This window comes from Apteryx rowi, unplaced genomic scaffold (genome assembly GCF_003343035.1).
Source record: "Apteryx rowi isolate R43461 unplaced genomic scaffold, aptRow1 scaffold_381, whole genome shotgun sequence".
NCBI lineage: Eukaryota > Metazoa > Chordata > Aves > Apterygiformes > Apterygidae > Apteryx > Apteryx rowi.
The window spans coordinates 567804-589932 of NW_020450319.1; the positions used below are offsets into that span (position 1 = coordinate 567804).

Sequence of the window (22129 nt, forward strand, 5' to 3'; positions counted from 1 at the left end):
AAAAAAAATTTTTTTTCTAACTTCACAGCATGAATGACAACTTTGCCTTGTGTTCTAAACGATGTTATGTACACAGAAAAGCAAAACAGAATAATCTGAGTTCAGAACTAAATTGTAATTTTTAAGCATTCTTCACCTATTGATGAATCTGAAAAGAAAACTGGAAAAATGCAGCTACTCTTCAAATAATCCAGCGATTCTGATAGTGACAGTCACATGAATACTTATTTTGAATACCAAATTAATACTTTAAGTGTTTTAGATTACTACTGTAAGATGAGCTGTTGCAGTCATTTGATCCTACTCATGTAAGTTAACTCTGTACTGTGATCTAAAATATGAGAGCTATACCTTAAAAACCACATAATCATATTGCTAGACAGGTTATGTATAAAGTTGTGGTCAAGACTGTTGAAGGTATGTTTCAGGTAAGGAAACAGAATACCACAGACAGGTCTATAATAGACAGCACACCAAAATAGCTGGGGGGGGTTGGGGGGTTTTTTTTGTTTGGTTGGGTTTTTTTTGTTGTTGTTTTTTTTAAAGACTCTCACAATAGATTGAGACATTGTTATTTAATTGATTACTTAGTCTTCATCTTCCTCATTTGTCTCATCTGCTGTTTCTCATTTTATTTGTATGCCACCTGGAGATCCATGGAAGAAATAATCTGTAGGGGTATTCTTAACAGTTGCATACAGCGTACACTGCAAATAAGGAATAACAGTAACAAAAAAATAAAAAAGGTAAATATAAAATATAAAGATAATAGCACAAATTATGTTTTACAAAATCACAAATTCTGTAGCTGACAAACAAATAGCCAGGATTAAAAAAAATTCAGGTCACTGGACAAGGACCACCAGTTAAATACAAAGTTTTCCTTTCATCTTCAAGTTCCTACACAGGTCACCTACAGCATTTCTTGACCACGTTAATCACTTGAGTTACATTAAAAATTACATTGTTTTTGTTGCCAACTTAGTTTGTTTCTTTTCACTTCAATTCTAACAACTTTCAAGCAGCATCTCCTTCAGTTGCTAGTTAAACATGAATCCTTAAATGTCATTTGAAAGCTAAATTGCAGATAATTCTCAGAAAACACACTCTTTGAAATCTGGCTGTTTGGAATTAAAAATGACAAAAACAATTATGAAATTCAAATGAGATTAGTTGAAAGAAATCAAGGTAACAATTGGTATCAGATAACTTGGAATCTATTAGCAATTTTTGCTACACATGATCCAAAAATCCAAAGCTACAGCTTTTGCAAAACATATTTGCTCTACATGATTTAGAATTTCATCTTCACTCTGTACAGCAACCATTGGGATGTTTGACACTGATCCAAAGTTAAATGTACAGGGAGACAAATCCATTCAACCTATTGTATTTGACATCTGTTTGAAGGATAGCCAAATAATAATCTTCAAAAGTATTACACTTCTCACTTTCCAGATAAAATCCATAAGAATAGACAATTCACTAGAACTACATCACTGAGACAATCATTTATTTCTGTAGTATGCAACAAGCACTTGAAATTACGAACATTGAAGAAACATTTTATACCACAGCAGAGTAATCAAGCGATGCTGTTATGAGAGAAGGTTCCATATGCAAACCAAACCACTAAAAGATAGCCCTCAAATGGTAGCATTCAAGTAGATGCAAAGACAATGCAAGAATTATTAGTAATCCTACTGACAGAAGGAAGTGTCTAACAGCACTCTCTGACTTCTGTTTTTATAATCAAGTACAATAAAATCAAGCAATGCTAAGGAACTTGAGATAAGAACCAAGCCTGTTTTTTGAAGAACTTTGTGCACTGCAGACACCATTAAAGATTATTAACATTATCAAGAAAATGTTACTCCGTATAAATGAAGTCTTCAGATTCACAATCCTTTTCAAAGGCAAGATAGGAGGACAAACCAACTGTCCTTGTTTTGTCCTCCTAAGTTCAATAATTATGAGCTTCAATATGAGGGACAGAAGTCCAGGAAAGGAGTATACTTTACTATCTAATCTATAGGGCACTGCAGAGAACTGCCTGATAAATTCTTATCTGCTTTAGCAGACAAGGCCAAAACTATTGAGCATTTAACAGATCAAATGCAAATCCTTAAATTGTACCTTGGAACTCAGTGGAAGTCAGCGCACAACACTGGTACAATTCTTAACAGAAATACTTCTTAATCATCAAGCAGAGCATACTATGGCAACTAAAGTGTGTTGCACCCCTGGAAAAAGTCTGGTAGCAGTAATCCCAATATGATTAGGACAAGAGCAGCTGTGAGAATACCAGCCTCTGAAGGGAAAGGATAAGCTTTTTGCCAAGAAAGTCTTTACAAACACCCTTCAGACCCACTGCCTTTTGGGCATCCTTAGGCACAAACCTAAGTAACTAAATGACAGTATGTTTCCTAAATCAAGAGAATATGTGAAATAAAAACAAAAGGGGCATACTGTCAACTGCATCTTTATTAAACTTATTCATATTTTTGCCTCCTAAGCAAGCCCCAACGCCTTCTTGCTACACTTAGCTGAGCCAAGCATTACAAAAAACAAAAATAAGAGAGGATCACATACATATAAAATACATACACTAATTTGCCAAGAGATTTTACTGAAAAGGAGATTCCATAAAAATGCTGCCAATTAACTAACTTAATACTAGGAAAGTTAAAGAAATTTTTCATCTGTGAAAACAGAAAGCATACATTCGTAAATTATAAAAGTGCTTGTTGGTATGATGGTTATCACAGTTCAAAATGTTTAAAAACCAAACTTCTAGCCCTTCCTATTTCATGGACAGTATTTTTCAGACAAATACTTACTATTGAGACTATACTGACATCAGTGTAGCTGGACTACAACATACTGTATCTACAAAATAACCACTACTACAAAACAAAATATCCACTAGTACACTTTCCTCAGTATTAAATTAGGATGAGCCTAATACCAAAGGGAATAAATAAACCTGTGCTGACTTTACTCCAGTGCAACTATGGCAGTACTGACAAGTTGACAGTCAAGGAACTTTTCCCTTTATTAATCTTCTCTTTGTTTGCTTTTACCTTTCCTGTGACTGCCCTTTCATCTTCTGATTGAAAAGCTTTTCAATTTGGTCAAACATCATTACATAACAGTACCGTCTCTAACTCCAAAATTCTTATAACTACAACCCTGAAGTCTGACTGTGCAATAAAGTATTTGCAGACTGAAAAGTAGGAAGTTTCACACAGACACACATATACAGGAAGGAAGCAAAACATAGGGACAGTGCTTAAAAATGAATACCCAGAGAAACTGCCTTCAAGCTAGAATAGCAGAACTATATGGATAAAGTCAACCACAAACCTTTACCATAAGCAACTCCCTAGCTTCTGGATTTTCTTTGTAAAAATGGTTGTAAGGATTACCTGAAAAAAATTTTTACCATAAAAAAAAAAAAAAAGCTTGAGAGATTCTTCTTTTCAGGTTTTTATACACACACACACACACACACACACACACACACATTCTGAAGGTAGGTAAATATCAGTCTTTTCTCTAATTTTGTTGGAGATAGGGCATACGGTTATTTTTTCAGTGCTGGGAACAAAACAGACTAATGATTGACTGTTCCAAGGTAGTTCAGAGTCACATAAAAATAACAGGAGTCTGCTAAACAGCGACCATCTCAGGTAACAAATTTTGATATCAAATAAAGTAGAGAGCAAAAAAAGGGTTTTGGTGGCATATTTGGAGAAACACATAGTAGCACTGAGTATTTAAATACACTCTGGCTTAGTTCAGATGACTGTATCTTTCAACAAGAAAAACAAAATGCCACTGTTTTCTATTCCTACTGTTACACAGCAAATTCTCATACGTCTCCTTCCAACTGTAGTCCTCTCAGTAAATTGTACGAGGGCGCTGGAACTTCCAGTCAACTTTACCATTACAGAGAGAGGCCACTTCTGACACAACGAACCACAATTTTTTATCATGCCAGAGTTCAGTTTGCAAAACAAGAAGGGAAGAATACCAAGGTGTTAGGCATGTCTTGAGTCCATGCCTTCTCACATGGCAAACTCATTTTAGTAAGTCCCATCAACTCTCCACAGGTCACCCATCTGCAGTTAAAAAAAAAAAAAAAAAAAAAAAAACTTGGTGTTTGTTTGTTTGGGGAGGTTTTACTTTATTTTAGCAATTCTTTTTCAGTACATTTCCTAACAGCTGCATTGCTACAACTGGGAGGGTAGTAAAGCACCAAGGAACCTCTGAATCTAGTTTTGTCAGGGAAAAAGTGTATCAAAAGAAGGTACCCACACAAAGTAACTAACAGTGTATTAGCACTGGCAAAGGAGTGCACATAGAGTTATTAGTTCCTTTAGCTCTACTGGAAACCAAAAACTTCTTCCACTGTTTCTGATAGACACTTCTGTACTGAAAACTAAATATTCCTAAGAAACCCCACTGAATTCAAATTCATATCTGTGACAAATATCTATTCTAATACTAGTGATAATCCAAATATCATCTTTCTGTGCAGCACAATCTCATTGCTGGAATGACAGTATGATTTTTCAGTACAAAGTTTTTTTCCAACATATTTTTCTAGTGATGTTTAATAGTAAAAATTTGTATTAAACACTAATATTTATCATTAAACTAGAAGCTCTGTTTAATAAGCTTCCTAACAAATTGCAGTAAACTGCATTATTGGATATCCAGTCTAGATAAATCAGACTTAAAAGCAACATAAGCAAAAGAAAAAAAATAAGACAAACCTTATGGGGGGTTGGTTAGGAGCTATGTAAACCAGCACCACCATGAAAAACATAYACATGTAACCATGCCTTCTGATCTAGAAGATATCGTTTGCATCCCTTGCTCTGCTACAGACTTTCTATATAACCACAAGCAAGTCACTTACACCTTTGTCTACCCATTATGCAGCAACATCCACCAATTGAATAGAAGATAAAAGACAGTGCACTGGTTTTGTGCTTATACCACTGTGCCATGAGCTTGTTCCAAGTATGTTTTGTGACTCACTTATTAAAAAAAAAAAAATCTATGCTTGCTTACGCTACTGGCAGCATTCAACTGTTGAGTGTATTAGTAATAATGGAAGCACAGTCAAGACATAGTTCTGGCTGAAAACTAGATTTAATAAACAAAGCCTATGTCCAGATAATACTTTCCTTGCTATGTGCTGTGCTATCATTTAAAACTAATCTTAAGGCATCACATTTGTGAAAATCTTCCAAATATGGACAACGCATGAGATAACAGATGCAGAGATTCCAGTCTGACCACATGCAACTTCACACTCAGAAGCATGTATTTATCACCTGTTTGCCCACATGTATGGCAAACATTTTTACATTAACATCTCATTACACACATCCACCATTGTAACCAGCTATTTTGAAATGCTGACCAAAACCTACCCAGCTGACATGCTTCAAACTGGTTACATCCTTCCATACATGCCATAAAACTCAACAGTTCTAACTTAAACAAAACCTCTTTAAGAGGAGTACAGTAGTATCTTTCCGCTTCAAAATTTCACAGCACATATGAAAAAGAACACTAGGATACATAAAGTATGTTAAAGGGAAATACAGTACTGAATATGATCATTTTTTGTAGAATTTAAACAAGTTATGTGAAACTATCACAAATTCTACAGAACACTCTTTAGTTAAGCTTTCCACAGAGCACATGGGATCTTCAGTGGAAGTATATTACTAATTCACAACATACAATTATCTTGGCAAGACTCTCTTATGGTACAGAGAATTAGTAATATCAACACATGACAGTGCTGGGAATACAGTTCAGAAGCTCAGGATTCTCAACCATGTGCTACCACCACAGAATTTAGAACATTCCAAATTTCCTAAACTTGCACAGTTTGCTAAGCTTTAAAAGATTCTGCCTACATGCAATTTGCAATGTACTCATCCCTATATCCCAGCATTTAAACTTCTTTTGACTAAAAGTAAAAGTTTAGTGGCAGTCTGCTGCACATGCAAGAAGCAAGAAGAAATTTCAAAATAAATAAAACCTTTTTCATGTGAATATATAAAGCAATACAGGATAATGGGGAAAGGAAAACTTAAATGATTTTAAAAAGTCTCTCCCATTTTTCTATTATACTAGAAACATCAACAGCTCTTTAAAGAGCACCTCACATAGCAAAGAAACACCACTTAGCTCTAATCAACATGCTAATTTAAAAAAAATGTAACATTATTCTCTTGTATCTAAATTCTACCAACTCAAAACACTTATTTTTAGGAAGAAACATGACAACCAAATATATTATGAACTGCAATGTACAATTAATGCTACTGAATATCCAGGACTTTTAAATGTAACATAACAGTCCAAAATAAAAAAGGTAGCATGCTAAGTCATCCCCACAGTATTGAGACACAACCACCCAAAAAGTATTATTAAAAACAATTCCCCAAACAAGAACACTGAACTTTTTCTTTTTAAAAGAAAGGTTATTTCCTAATAGAAACCACAATCAGGGGTTTTCCAGGTAACTTTGTCTTGTTGTTATAAGTATTACCTTCTCTGCAAAGTTTCAGATGGTGAATACTTTTTTTTTTCATGAAATTGGGAGTAGGCATTTTCACTGAAAAATGCTGAAAATAAAAACATTTACTTGTACCTGACTACAAGGTATTTTTTAAGGTTTTGATACATTGAGGTGATACAGCAGGCTACTGAGAGATTTTCCTAAGTACCACCAACATGGGCCAAATTCTCTGTGGAACACAATACACAAGCACCACGGCAATTTACCATCCCAAGACTGGAGTTCCAAAAGAGTTTCCTTCACGATTTCCAGCTGCAGAAACTGAATATGCAGTAGGCACAGTCAGAAGGGCCAGCAGCCTAGCCTGTTACAGTTACTCAGCACTTTTCATTGTTAAGGCTTTGTTTTCAACACACACAACACTTGGCAAGTTGAACTCTTTAGTTTAAACATTCATTTGTCCAAGTGAGATGCCTATCTGAGGCTGAATTTTCTTTTTTCAGAAAGGGAGAATAGGGAAACTACCATCAGACAGAATGGTTCATTTCCAAAAATGACATCTGGAAAAAACATAATTTGCATAAATTAAATCCTTCTAGTGAACTTTCCATCTTCTAAAAATCCAACCAAATTTGGCCTTAGAAAACAGCTTGCACATTCTCGTTTGACTTCCTAAAATTTAACAGTTAAATTCCCCAAATACTTCATTAAGTATATAGCTTCTGCACAGATTTGGGGTTTGGGTTTTGCAAGTGCAGCTATTCTTGGCCAGGCTGGACTAAGTCCTGTTACCTAAACTGAGAGCAGATCCTACCTCTCCTGTGGTCTCAGTAATTTCTTGCTGCATCAGAAAATTGAAGGTGAGAATATGCCCGGGGTAAACAAAAAGTAAACAAGACTGGGGGGCAAGGACAGGTGGTACGCAGGGGCACAAACTGGATGCTTGATTCAAACACAACTAAATAAGAAGGTGAAGTGAGAAGAGAAAGATACTGGAAGCTCGTAAGAAGAAACCAACATTAAAGTAAATGTTGGCAAGGAGTAAGACAAACAGATTAGCAAGGACAGACAAGGACGGCAGGAATCAAGGCAGAGAAGACAGGACGAGAGATGTAGCAAGGAAAAAGAACTTGATCATATCAGTCAGAGACCAACACATGAAACTTGGGGAAAAACCATGTGGAAGGAAAAATAGAAAGCAAGAGAACACATACTAAAGTGACAAATTACTGCAGAAGTTAAACATAAACAAAGAAAGCAGAAGAGGATCAGAGCTGAAGATGAATGCAAACTACGGGTAGAAGAAAGTGAACAAGCAAAAAAATCATGGCCAATGACTGGAAAATAGAGAGGAAACTGGGAATGGCTAAGCAAGGAGTTTGGAGCAATAAAGGGGAAAAAAAAAGGAACTGCAACAAAAAACTTGGAGTAACATGACAGAATGTTGTGTTTAGGGCAAAAATAGGAACTAAATGAAAAATTGAGAACATAACTAAATAAATTAGGGGAATAGGCTTGTCAATGAGGAGGAGATGAGAAAGACAGAGGTGCTGACATAAGCTCAAGTTGGAGTGGAAGGGGCAGAATGAGTTATAAGTAGGCAACAGCACATTTTCTTTCCCGTCTAGAACCTAGCCAAAGTTTTCAGAGTCTTACCGTTCCTCTTGCCATTAACATTTCTTCCCCAACCAAAGCCAGATGATACAGAAAATAGCAGTGAGCTACTGCAACATTCTCTTGCTCTTGTTAGCTGAAACAAAGACTATTCAATGGAACTGTTTGAGCCATCAGGGCTTTTTTTAATCAATCAAATTATATGTATTGAAATACTCAAACATTACAGAATTAAGGTTCCCTATGAAACCTATTTTTCTCTATGACCCTTTATTGTAATCATTCCATTAAGTGGTATTCATCTAATGAGCTACCAGTATTTCCTTTCTTCTCATTTAATATACCAATCCCATTTTTCTATCATTACACAGTAACCAATCTTTCCTCTAGAACACCAAACAGTTCATTTTTTCATGGATTTTTCTTTTCTACTGATCACTACAGTATCTGCAGGCTTCACAATCAACATTTTCACCAGTTTATCTTCTCACATGAGGTAAAGACATTGCGATGAAAAATACTAATTTGGGATATCTGATGTCCTACATGAACAAGACGTCTCAGAATACCATAATACTTTTTTTATATCGAATTTCTTACTGACCTCTGTTACAGTTGTAAGCATTCTGTTTTTGAGCAAATTAGACTTTGTTATGTCTCAAATTCTGGATGCTTAATATAACACTCCAATCAGCAAACACCTTTAAGAAGTTACATTGAAACAACATTTGTCAACAGACGAACTCATATGTTAGCTCTGCACATAGTTCACTTGTATGGTCTGTCCACAAACATGGATAATTAGCCTGGTTTACATTCACAGTTAATATATCAGAGGAAAGAAGGGCACTGGTATTGGAGTAAAATTCTCATTTCACAATTTCCAGTTTCATCAAAGCAACACCTAGTGTGAAAGAATGGAGGTCTACGGCACAGAAAGATGGACTGTGGGGTGTTTGTTTTCTTCTAGAGATTACACAAATATCAGCTGTCCCCCTTTGATGTTTCCGATACGTAAAAATTTAAAGGTCCAATAGGAATACACAACAATCAAAACAGTGACTTTCTCATCCGTCAATTTTGTGACAAGAACGTCCCTGTGGTATTTCTCATGCCTGCTGTTTATACTTAATGGACTAAAATCCAATCTTTCACAAAATCATAACTCAGTACAACTCATTCTGTAACTACTGAAACCTTATTTGTGGGAGGTGTACTTCTTTGCACTACTCTCTAGCAATGCCAACAATGTCCCTTCTCAATCCGTTACTGAATTTATGATTTGTTGTAAAAATAACTTATGTATTAGACATTTGCAGTTGTTCTGTAACAGTGCCCTTACTCTCCCACAGACGTACAACTGTGAGTCGTTGGTGGTGTTTTCTAATTCAACGAATTTTTCTTAAATGACTGTGAATTGTCTTTCACTGAGATTTAGAAAAAGCTTGGTCTGATATTTCTGAAGTGCAACTTCCTACCATAAATGGTCATGTAAAGAACGGAGTCAGCACTGTGTGCAGGATAACCCTAAAAAGATATATCCATTAGCTAGTCACTTAATTGAACAGAACGCATGTAGTCCATGCAAATTAACAGAATTTCTGTTAAGACTTTGGCCCAAAATGAGTATGTAAAACTGAAAGTACAATATGTACATTCTATTACAATTATATTCAATTTCCAAAAATAACAGACAGCAATTTCAGGTTTAATCTTTAACTGGTATTATAATGCCAGAGGATGGTGCTATTTGCCTGCACACCATCCAGGTAATTTAGAAACAGAAACATGAGTTTTACATACATACTGACCTTAACTATGCAAGCATATTCCAAGCATATATGCAAGCATATATGTTGACTGTATTACAGGAATGCAAGGCATTTTTAGCCTTCCTAATCCACAAATTCTACTTACGCACCAAAATCCTTCAGGAAGAAAGAAGTTAAATCGCACAGTAGATTTAAAGTAAAAAGAACAGTGAACAAGAAAAGCATACTGGCTGTTAGTAAACAAAAAGTAAAATCATATTAGATCTGTTCAACTCTTCCAAATTTATTCAGTAAAGTTTCTTCAGAAACATAATGAGGTGGCCTTTCACAGTTGAAGAAGAGTAAATGCGTTTAGTAGTCCTACACAAATATGTATGTTGAAACTGTAAGTAAATAGCGGGTAATTTCAGCTTTTATATATTCAGGAAAATTGTATTTTGTCAGCTTCTAGTGTAACGGGACCCTCGTGTAAGATTAGTTTAAACCTTATTTAATTTAATTCAGATTCTCTGAACTCTTAACTCCTCCACCACTCTGCTTGTGACATTAAAACCACACTAGACCCTGATTGGGTCAGAGAGCTGACATCTGTGAGAGAATTCATCAATGTTTTCTTAAAGACAGCCAAATTTGACAGTTTTTACTTCTCCATACATTCACTTTTCTATTTCTCTGCAAACTTAGCCCTCTATGAGAAAAATGCATTTACTTGATGCACATCCATGTTTTCCATGATTTAAAGAATGGCAGTAGATTGCAATGTCACAGCATAGCGTGCATCAAAGTATTTCAGAGTGGAAGATTTGTGACTTCAGAGGACCAAAAGAATAACCTAATCATACACCAAGAATTCATTAGCTACTATGAAGAGCAGTGTCGGGTCTTATCTTACAAGGCATTATTGCAAAGAACCAGTAATCTTCATGAACAGATGGGAGTATGGTTAAAAAAAGGTTAAGGTGAAACAGTACAGTAATAATTTAATTAAAACACTACATACAGATAAAGTGTGTGTGTGTACACACACATCTTAATAAATTGAAAAAAATTTATTGAATCATAAAAACAGGAATCATACATCAGTACAAGGGAGATAGGCTCACTAACTGGCACTGATTTTGCATTTTCTGCTTGCAAGGTTATGCTAATTTAATAGTAAATTCTCAGCACCACCCCCTTTTAGTTTGCGTATTTTTCTTTAAAAAGACAAAGATAGACATACTCTACTTACATATTTTACAAAGAGCCAGCAAGAGACTCCAATTTTGAAAGCTTTACCTACAATGAAGATGAAAGGAAATGACAGTATGCATTAGAATTTCATTAGTGGTGAAGCCAGAGATGGCAGGAATGGTGGTACTCATTTTGCCCACAGAAATGGTGTTGATGAGAAGGGAGCACATTATATGGAATATAAGTTCATACTTCAGGGTTTTACTTTGTATCATCACAAAATGGTATTCTTGATTATCCTCATTGCCCCTCCCACCCAAGAGAGATAGAGACAGACATCTTCCCAAGCCAGTAGTTAAGGCATTTTTCTGGAATCTGGTAAAACAAGGCACAAAGTCCTTACCATACCTGATAGAGACTCTTGATAGACTTTTTTTTGTGCTTTGGTAAGCTTTTTGGTAAGCTTCCAATAAAGAATTATTTCACTATAGACTCCTAACAACCATCTCTGTGCAGAATGTTCAGTACTTGTTCACATTAGTAACTTTAAGCAGACTGATCTTGCATTTTTGATACAAATTTTTAAATGCTAATTAAATTCCTCAGTCTATAACCCTACTGGAGACATGAAGAACTCAAAAACAACTGTGTCAGGCCATTGCTCTGATTCACTTAACACAGAAAATTGTTGCAGTAGAAAAAGATACTATGGCACAGCGAAGACTGATAAAGTTRCAGAACTGTTTCTACATGAACCAAAAGTATTCTTACAAAAAACAACAATATCAAAGACTACAGCAACTCTCTACTGAGAATTACACCTGGATAGAGAAATGCAAACAAAAAGTAGTTACTGACAAAGAACTGTGATATGATGAAAGCTGTTCCGCTATCATAAATCTCAAAATAAAAATTAAAGACATCATTGTGATCAAAGAAATTAGACACAGTGATTTTCCAAGTTATTGCAAAATAGTTAGAAACGATGTATGTTTAGTTCATGTGTTTCTTGGCCATGAGCGATTTTAATAAATTGAGGAAACTGCCAGGGAAAAAGTTGACAGTATTTACCAGAGAGGAAATAATGACACTGGGAGATAGGGTCAAATGAAGACAAAAACCAGTAAAAGCCAAAATTGATATTCTAAAAGACTGCCTACTTTGCAAAAAAGACAGTGTTATACGCAAGGCCTCTAGCTTACTATATTCAGTGCATAAACAATGCCTTATAATCTGGATGGAAAAAAGCTTCCAAAGAAATAAGAATGAGCAGTGGAAAATGAATTAGTATGGTAGCACACATATCAGGGCTCTCACATTTAAGGCAGTCTAACAGAACAGAGCGTTCCTGCATGTGCCCCCAAAACAATGGGAATTATTTCAGAGCAAGTATTCATAGTTGGGCATATGGATCCCTTTTACTTAAGTAGCTACCTACTGTAAACAGAATTTTTAAAGAAAAAACAAGATATCTGCTCACATGAATTAATAATACAGCTGATGGAATGTAAAAAGTATTTCTTATATATAGAAGAACTATATTTCTGTAGAAGAACTGCCAGATCTACCACTTGACAAGCCCCTGATTAAGTATAATGGAAAGAGCTGTACTACAAAAATAATGATAGAGCAAAAGTATTTTAGATATGATATTTTACAGGGTTTTACAAAACAACATAGCTCACAGGTGGCACCATAACTTGAAATTCCTGCCTCTTTTACACTTCCAACAGGTCTCAAATATCCAAGTCTTAAAAAATTATTGGAAATGCACAACCCTGAAAGAAGTTAAATTAATAACAGTTTATTTCAAAAGGTTTTGAATTTTAAACAGTTCTTAATACACTCATGTAAAAGGTATTTTGAACACAATTATTACGAAGAGAAAAAGGTTGAAACAGGTTCAGATTTTTATCATTCTTAATGTATCAAAAAGAGTACAAGTTAAGAAAGAATGTGGGAAATGTAAAGAATTAAACATGCATTGTTCTCATTTGCACATGTAAATTAGGTAAAGTTAAACATTTCACACAAAATCCAATCAAATAAAATTTGCTGAGTGAACCTACACCTTTTATAGTATTTGTTTTAGTAGGATTAAATTTAAAATAATGAAGAAAAACACATACTTATCCAGCTAAGCAAAACAATTAACTAGGTGCTGTTCCCACCACCACCAAAATTACAGAATGGTATTGATCAAGTACCTACTCTGCCTCTTTCTAAATATTCCATGGCTTACATTAAGAGGAGGTGTTTTATACCATTACATCAATTTTACATTATTCCTCAACTATAAAATATTAAGTAGATTTAAAAAAAAAAAAAAAATGGGTCACAATTCTTTAACAACAATTTCAGCAAAGCTACCCAACAAAGTTTTAACACTTTCTCTTTAACTTTTGAGTTGCATGTAGAAAAAAAAGAAATAAGACTTAAGTGATTTCTATGTAGATGAGAGTTTAAGTATTCTGCAAAGACACTCAACATCAATTAAACAAAAGATAACACTAGGAGAAAATGCTCAAGACTAGTGGAATTCTGTTTTCGACATGTACATATATCATGATACCAAAGGCTGGAGGTACACCATCAAAAAAAAAAAAGCTTCTACAGTATGCCCATTACCTACCACCTCCAATACTACTGTTTACATTCTACATTGTGCTATTATTCCCCATTTTAATGTTAGGAACCACTTTTCAAGTCAGAACATTTTCCCAACATTAACCAAAGTCTTACACCTTTCCTCAGTGCTATTTGCCACTTGTGGTGGAACATCAGAAGAGAAAAAAAGGGAAATGAGGCTAAAGTTTGGTCATGTTCACATCTACCAGCTTTTACCAGGCCATGTGTATCAGCTGGGGATCTGAAGCTGGGTTATTCCTTGTGTTACAGCTCTCCACAGAAAGAGCCCTTAATATGGTCTTCATCATCATGGTAGCAATTCCGCATTTTTATTCCATCTTACTATTGGAGTTTAAAACTCAAAGCACAGCTTTTCTGATCTACGTAGCTACATCACACTAGGAGCACTTTGCTGGTAAGCTTTACAGATATTCCTGTGCTGTAAAGGACTTCTCCTGTACATACCTCCTTAAACTCTAGCAATTCCTACTATTCAGGAAAGGGTACAATCCAGTTTTGTCCTCAATACTACACCAAAGAAAGTTCAGCAGGTGTGTTTGGTTTATTGAACAGCAACAACCTTTAAACAAAGTCCTAAAGATATTATTAAACATCATTAAACACATCCCCCTACAGAGGTCTACATAACAAGGTCCACATAACAAGGAGGACCACATTCTCAAAGCATGGCTTGACAGGCAAGCTGTTAGATAAAGCAGTTTGAAACAACAGAGGCATACTTTGCTTCCAAGTTATCTTCCTCTAATTAGTTTTTGTTAATTTTTCAGTTCTCTTATTTGTCAAGTCAACATTTCCTTTAGCTATTTCTTTTAATTCTAATTTTAGAATTTAAGGCATCCTTCCCCTTTTCCAAAATAAATAGAATTAGCTTGCCACTCTGCTATCTTGCCCTGTTTATAGAGAGCATAKCTGAAGGGCAAAATGCAGAGGAAGCAATGGCTATTAAAAAATACCAAGAACATGGGGAAAGAAAAGTTTTAGCATTCTTTGTTACTTAAATGCGTTAGTGGCAACACATTTACAGGCAAAGCATCTTTGAAACCTGGGTGTGAAACTGCTAAAGATCTTTGAATCTAACTTGCAAAACATAAACCCAAGCTGCATCAATGCAGCAGGCTGATTAAGCATACTGAAATTACCTATATTCCAGAACTTCTGCAGTATTAAAAACAATGTTATAGCAGTAAAAAAGGCACACAAAGTTCACACATCTATTACTATAACTATGGTGACAAATCTATTCAAAAAAGCTAAGAAGGACGTTTTCATGGATCATTATTGTTTTTACAAGCAGCTACAACAGTTATGCAGAAGGAAAACGTCATTCCATAAGAAACACATTACAAAAGCTACCAGTAACAATGGATATTGTTAGGGATTTAGTGAATGTAACATTAACTAGATGATCAAGCTGACGGTAATGGCTTTCACTAACAGATATGAAGCTCTAGTATTAAGCTCTAGAAACTGCTGCAAGGAGAAGTGGAGATACCAGGCAAGCCAAGAGATATAAGTAGCTATTTCATATATATGGCACCAGACATTTGAGGAGCAAAAGATACACGCAAAAAGTCAGTCTTGCATTAAAAAGTTAGAAAAAGTTTGTAAGAATTGCCCTATTCTTCATCATAATTCTATGTAAATGAATACATTCCTTAAGTCTACCCTTTGAATTGAAGCTTGTTCTGCATTACGTATATTACATTTACATTATCTACATTATTTCTCTAAGAATTTAGCTAATTATTCCAGTTTCCTATAAACATAAGTAATCTGGCCCAAGTCAAAAATACCTTAATTTCAGCGTTACCAAAGATGAACTTGCCTAATTAAGTCTCCAAAAAATGACTCGACATCACCATACTCTGAATGAAGAAGGAAGCCCCAAATCTGGAAAATAACATCCTGTGTATAGATGTGAAACACAGTATTAGAAGCTTTATTCTTCATTGTTAAAATTACCTAGAGAAGCAAAATGATTTATAAAAGGCCATGTATTTATTAAGACTAGAAAAAGACTGGATATAGTAAAATATAGAATAGTTTTAAGTAAGCTTTGTAGAGTTATATCAGATAAAAGCCAGGAAGAAAAGGTTCATTTGTCAGTCTCAAGAAGTACACCTCACTGTACCTTGATTTCAGAGAGGTACCTTCACAGACTCAAGTTCATTTTTAATGTTTTCTTCTTCCCCATTGAAGAGGAAGAGGAGTAAGACACTTCGCAAAGCAGCAACTGCCTGCATACAGAGAGCATCCCCAACCTTACAATAGTTAGCACAGATACGCTATCAAAAAAATGGCATTAAAAGCATACAATTCAAATAACATATTTGCCTGAAAAATGTTTAGTTAAAAAAAAATCTTTTAGCTTTCTTCACTGTGTTAGCAACTATACGTTAAATGGCAATTTTCCTCCTTTTTTGAACTTAAGCATTCAACAGCACTTTGTGTATACTCAGTTTCATCATTTCACCCAGTTGACAAGCAAAGTTAGTCATTTTCCTGTTTATGTGGGCCAACAACAGGGAAGAGGAAAACATTAGAAAAATAGGAAAATGTGATTATAAAACCACAAAAAGTGATAGCAAGCACTCAAGCAGGAGTGCTTGAGTGGAGTAACCAAAACAACTTCAATTCATATTTTGGAATCCGTTAGATAAAAAATTTCCATTTACTCTGACCTTCTAAATGTAGTAAAGATATGGAAGAAGAATTGAGGAAACAACCAGTTATTCCCTGCCTCTGCTAACTGGGCATCACAGGTTCAGCAGACACAAATATGTTCCATATTAAAGTTACTGGCAACCCAGGTTTTTCAAAACTTTTGACATTTTAACCATGAACACCTAGCAAGGATTCTGACAGTAAACTCAGAATTTATGTTTAATGGCCATAAAGATACACATTTCAAGTGTCACAGGTATAACAGAATAAGTGAGTAATCTAGGACTTAAGGCTATCCACTCTGTAGACTGAAATGCTAGTCTTATGAAGGAATAAGACAAGAAAGTCAAGATGATAAAAAGTGGATATCTTGTCACTCAAGAGCAAATAGGTCTGGGTGCATATAGAGGCACACAAGTAACAGGTGGGTAGCATTTGTTGTTACATTGTATGTGATAAAATAAACTAGACTTTGCAACTAATACATTTTATAGCAATGTTGAACAATATAAAATGCAAAACTTACCAAACAGTAAAAATGTCCAGAAAAGAGTACACAGACCAGGTGAGTTTTGTTAATGCAAATTTTACAGGGGAAGAACAATAGTATTTGTACTGAGAGGTGCCTAACATAACTGAATATCGTAAAGTAATTCCATGTTTTAAGTTTGCATTGTTATAGCTTGCTGAATTTTAGCTTTTAACTTAATTTCTGAATGTTTACATGCATTTTCAAAGCTACATGTTCTGTTAGTATTCAAGCTCCTTTGCCTTGGGTAGCTGACATATTTTAAATTTTCTTTTGCTCACACAATTTTAGATTTGATATGCCTCTACATCTGATGTCTTAATGTGTTACTAGTTTCTAAAGCTGAAATGTATTTTTGCACAACTGTGAAATACTACTGTCTGTGTCAGCATGCCTGCTTTAATTGTAACGTCTGCATCGGAAAGCTTTTGAGTAGTCAGATGCAAACTGTAGGTAAAAGTTTCAACTTTTAAATTGACACACAACAGCTCCACAGCAGCAATCATTTTTCCTTAAAAATGCTAAATGGTACAAGCTTGCAAATAGCTGGTCCAGTCTCCAGAGAACAGTATCTAATCTCAGAAAATGGACAGATAAAATGTGCACTTTTTGCATTAAGTTGCTTTTAAGCGGAAAAAAAAAAATCACTAAAGCAAGTCTAAGGGAAGATGTGCTGGGATTGGGGAAAATGAAGAGAACATTCATTATTTAAGTTCAAGAACTCAATTATCAATTTAATAATTCAGAAAAACACCAACTTCTCTCACAGATTAAACACATAAAAACCTGGTATGTAGATGACCTGAGAAGAATGCTGCAAAATGAAATGATAAAATAAGCTTATTATGAGAAATCTTGCTACAGGTTTAATTACAGGAATATTTTCTTACCCCCCCCCCTTTTAATAAGAAGTTCTTTATTTACCATATGGTTCTCTTAAGAGGTCATACATAATTCTAAAATCATCTGTTCAGAGCTTTGAAATCCTATGACGAAAAGAACTTCTTCCTTCATTTCCTCAGAAATTTTTAATGTCCTTTATCTATTATAATATGAATTCCTCCTAGCATCTTGCGTGATACTTCAGTAATTATTCAAAATCCTGATACTGAACCAGTGTTAGATTGACTGGTGCTCTAAGCACCATTTTTATTCAAGCACAGAAAGTCAAATACTCTGAAAACTATATACTTAAAGCCTAGACATTCTGAAATATTGATAATTGGCATTCAACACTGGCTGGCTGTAACTCTTGAATTAAGCAACTTCAGACACTTGGTTTATCCAGAGAAAAGGAAATACAAGGATGGAAGTAGTAAAAGCTTCCTTTTCTTACAGTGCCTATTTTTTATATCAACTTTCCAATCACCATCTTAAGGGAAGAAAGCTGTTCTTCAATACTCATGGTCAATCCTGATGTGGTTAAAATATTTTCCAGACCTACAGACAACTCTCACATGTTAGCAAAGAATGACTCACATACATAAGAACCTCCCATACACATGACAGAAAAAGGTATGCCTTACCTAACTGGAAGAGTAGTATATTATCTTGGATACCTTCGATTTAACAGGATTTAAAAGAAACATGACTCCAGTCATTCCTTCCCTGCACATCAGCAATCACATATGAGAATTTAGTAAATTCTTCACTTTATCTTCTAGGGACACAGAGGAAACTAAATGATGATTGATCTTTACCATGACTTGAAGGGACTGAGATAGAAGGCCACTGTAAGCAAGAAAAAGCAGAGTGCCCATTTTCCCAGGATCTCCGGTTCTTGCTGAATCCCTTGAGGAAGTTCTAAAGGGGATACAACCATTTTTTGTTTTATCTAAGCTCTCTTAGCTTCCAAGCCAAACACCCAACATACATGATATAGTTAACTATGAAAACAATTGACCTACTTTGTATTGCTTTATATTCTGTTTGAAAAGTAAACTATACTAGTGTTAAAGGACCATAAAAGAAAACTCAGAGAAAGCCTGGAGTGTCACTTTTTCCAGTGTAGGTGTACAATATATATGAGGAGAATCTCAAAAAGATATCTCAAAGGATTTTAAAAAGCTTTTCATTGCTGATGACACATTTTTCCCTGAAATAAGCCACTTCCTTTCTAAAACCCACACAGTACCTTAGTGTTGAGATTCAGTAACTTCTCTTAAAGTCTATGTATATATTTTTCTTGCATAAAAACACAGAAGTCTTAAATTCTCATTATTTTCCATGATTTAAGATATAACTAAATTACCAGTCTTGTCAGATTTCAAACATTTCCATTCAGTAAAGAACACATTCGCTTTGGCACAGACTGAATTCATGCCCTATCTGAAAAGCATTAAGTACAATGGGCTTTCAGCACTACAGCAGGCATTTGAGAACTGTCATGTTACTGAATATTTAGCATAGCGAATAAAAGGTGGGGAAAAAAATTCTTCTGAGCTATCTGAGTGTAAATAACTGATTTTCAGACTTGTAAAAATCAAAGCATTACAGCCCAGTATGATAACTAGAATTAAAACAGGTGGATTTCTAGGCTAATGAAAATATATTGTACATCACCGTTGAATTTCATAAAGCTTCTTCCTCCCGGATTTCTCTGGAACCCTAAAAATAATATCCAAAAAATGTCAGGTTTTGTGTTTTTTTCAGTCAGACTCCCCTCCTCAGTTGTCCATAACAACAAAGCAAAACTGCCAAAAAGTTATCTGTTAAAGCATAATCATCTGCATTTTGATACTGTGCACTAGGAAGCATTGACTACCACAGGATCCTTCTGTAGCATAAAAAGCCAAAAGACCAACAAGTTATTTGTCCATGGATTAAGAAATCCCCATCACCACAAACCCAGCTGCATTCAACTCAGTAAAGAGAAAAAGCCAATTATATGAACTCGCATCTAGGCTAACATGTTGTGGAAACGTTCGTGGGATTTTTGCTTGTTTTTCATGTAAAAACAAAGTGAAGGGAGATATTTATACAGGAGAGACAAAAACAGAATTCTATAAAATTGAAAGATAAACAGCATTAACAAAGTGCATTTCCAAGCATCTGCTCATTTTGCTCATGGGTGGTATTCTGTAAAACCTCTCAGACCTTCTTTGCAACTACCTGAAAAACCTGAATACATGCATTATTAGTAAAAATCATAAGTGAACAAACACCAATAAACAAATATCTACTTCTCTATTAACACCTGCAAACAAAGCAGCATAGCCCAACATTCAGAAAACTGGACTTCAGCTTCCGAGACCTGCACTCTATTCCTAGCTTTTCAACTTCTGTACCTTTCTTTCAAATAACCCTCACGTTTATCTTGTAAATTTTGACTCTTTACTGTGAAACTTATTTCTTATTAAATATTTATACACATAGTCCTACAAAGGCCCTGTTCCTGGCAATAGTAGTGAGAAACAACCATAACACAAATTAGCCATTGCCCCCACAAAGACAGTTTAACTATGAAAATTACTTCAAAACAAAAAAAAACAAACAAAACAAAAAAAATTCCTTGTTACCCCAAGAGCTATCAAACTGAACATGCTCAGTTCATGGTATTTTTTTTTTCCTGCAAGGACTGCACATTTACAGAGATCTGACCTCCTTCTTGCTTATGCATCACTAAAACCAAAAATCTTGGTGTCATAAAGTGGTTAACAATTCCGTTAAAGGTGCCTGAAAATGGAATAGAATCTAGCTCACTCACCACTATCTGTATTTGTTTTATAATACTAACAAGAGTAAAAAGAAATGAAAACGTAATCTAGCTAGAAAAAGCAAGCAGAAATGAAATGAATATATGCAGAATGCAGATCCTTTTGACTAAGAGGCTACCATTTTAAAATAGACGTTTTTCAGAAGTGTAAATTTTTTAAAAGATTTCTCAGAGAAGCCATAAAAATCAGCTAAATTCCATCCAAAAAAAAAAAATCTATTTGCCTTGCTTATCCAATTATAGTGAAAACAAACATACTACAGCAGTGCATTCCAAATTGCAATCTCTGAACATCACTAATACCCATTGCTGAGAAAAAGGTAAAGGACACCTGAGCAATGCTACGTATATGAAGAAACATAATAAACATAAAACAAAACAAGCTGCTAGTTAAGTTTCAAAATTTCATTCCTTGGTTGTATGGACAGAGGAGACTCAAACTAGCCATTTTAAATATTAGAATAATGTCTACCTTCATCGAGTATTAATTCCATACATTGACATGATGATGAATAAATACTTTGCTCATAAAACTGTTCTTTTTCATCATCTATATTACAATATAGATGTAGCCTCATTTCAAAAAGAGCAAAAAAGTAAGACCATTTTCACTATGTCTTTATAAGTCTGAAATTCTTAACAAATTATTCGTGAATTCTCTTTTAAAGTGTATAACACTAATCTTTGCAGTCCTCARCTATTTTACAAGTTCTAGTCATCTTCTGGTCTTTTTATTGCCAGAAAGTTCTAGAGAAGGGCAATGAGTTATTTCCTAAAGTAATTCTACCARGACTAAGCATCCAAATCAACCACAACTTTTTGTGACCAGGAAACCATTGGTATATCTCAGAAGTCATAGATTACTGTTTTTAACTTGTCATTTACAAGCATGCAGCGTAACGTTTCCACAAATCAGATGAAGACCACTTTCATGGCCACACAGCTACCAGAAACTTATCAACTATTGCGCAAAAATCCTTCTCAACAATCACCAAAAATCAAACTGCAAATAGTTTTTAATTTCTGCTAATATATCTACTTCAACAAACAATAGTCTGGACACAAGAGCAACTGGCTATATAATAGAGAAATATTAACTTAAAGGCCCATTCCCATTGAAATGCCCCATTAAGATAGCATTTGGGAAGAACAACAGAGCTTGCTGCAAAAATGTTCATCATCTGGCTTTTTGTTTTTGTCTCTCCCCCTCCCCACCAAGTTCCTCTTCCTTCCACAGAAAATCCTATAAGGTCAAAACCATTAGCACACAGAGTAGTACAGATATCTTGCACTAATGAACATTGCCTCATCATCTAAACAGAAGCTTGGACATAGAGAAATTAACTTTAATCTAGTAAGATTAAATCTACTAAGAGTTTCTCAGTTGCCTATATATCATGGAAACCAAAAAAAGACATGCAATCAATAAAAACTCAACTCAATTTCCAAAGAAACAAAAAAGC

The 22129-nt window shown here is 34.8% G+C and overlaps 1 protein-coding gene across 3 annotated transcripts in view; it reads right to left on the reverse strand.

Moving 5' to 3' along the window:
* Window positions 1-22129, reverse strand: part of HBS1L (HBS1 like translational GTPase) — a 66402-nt gene that overhangs the window by 27886 nt on the left and 16387 nt on the right. The gene's annotated exons all lie outside the window — the stretch shown is intronic.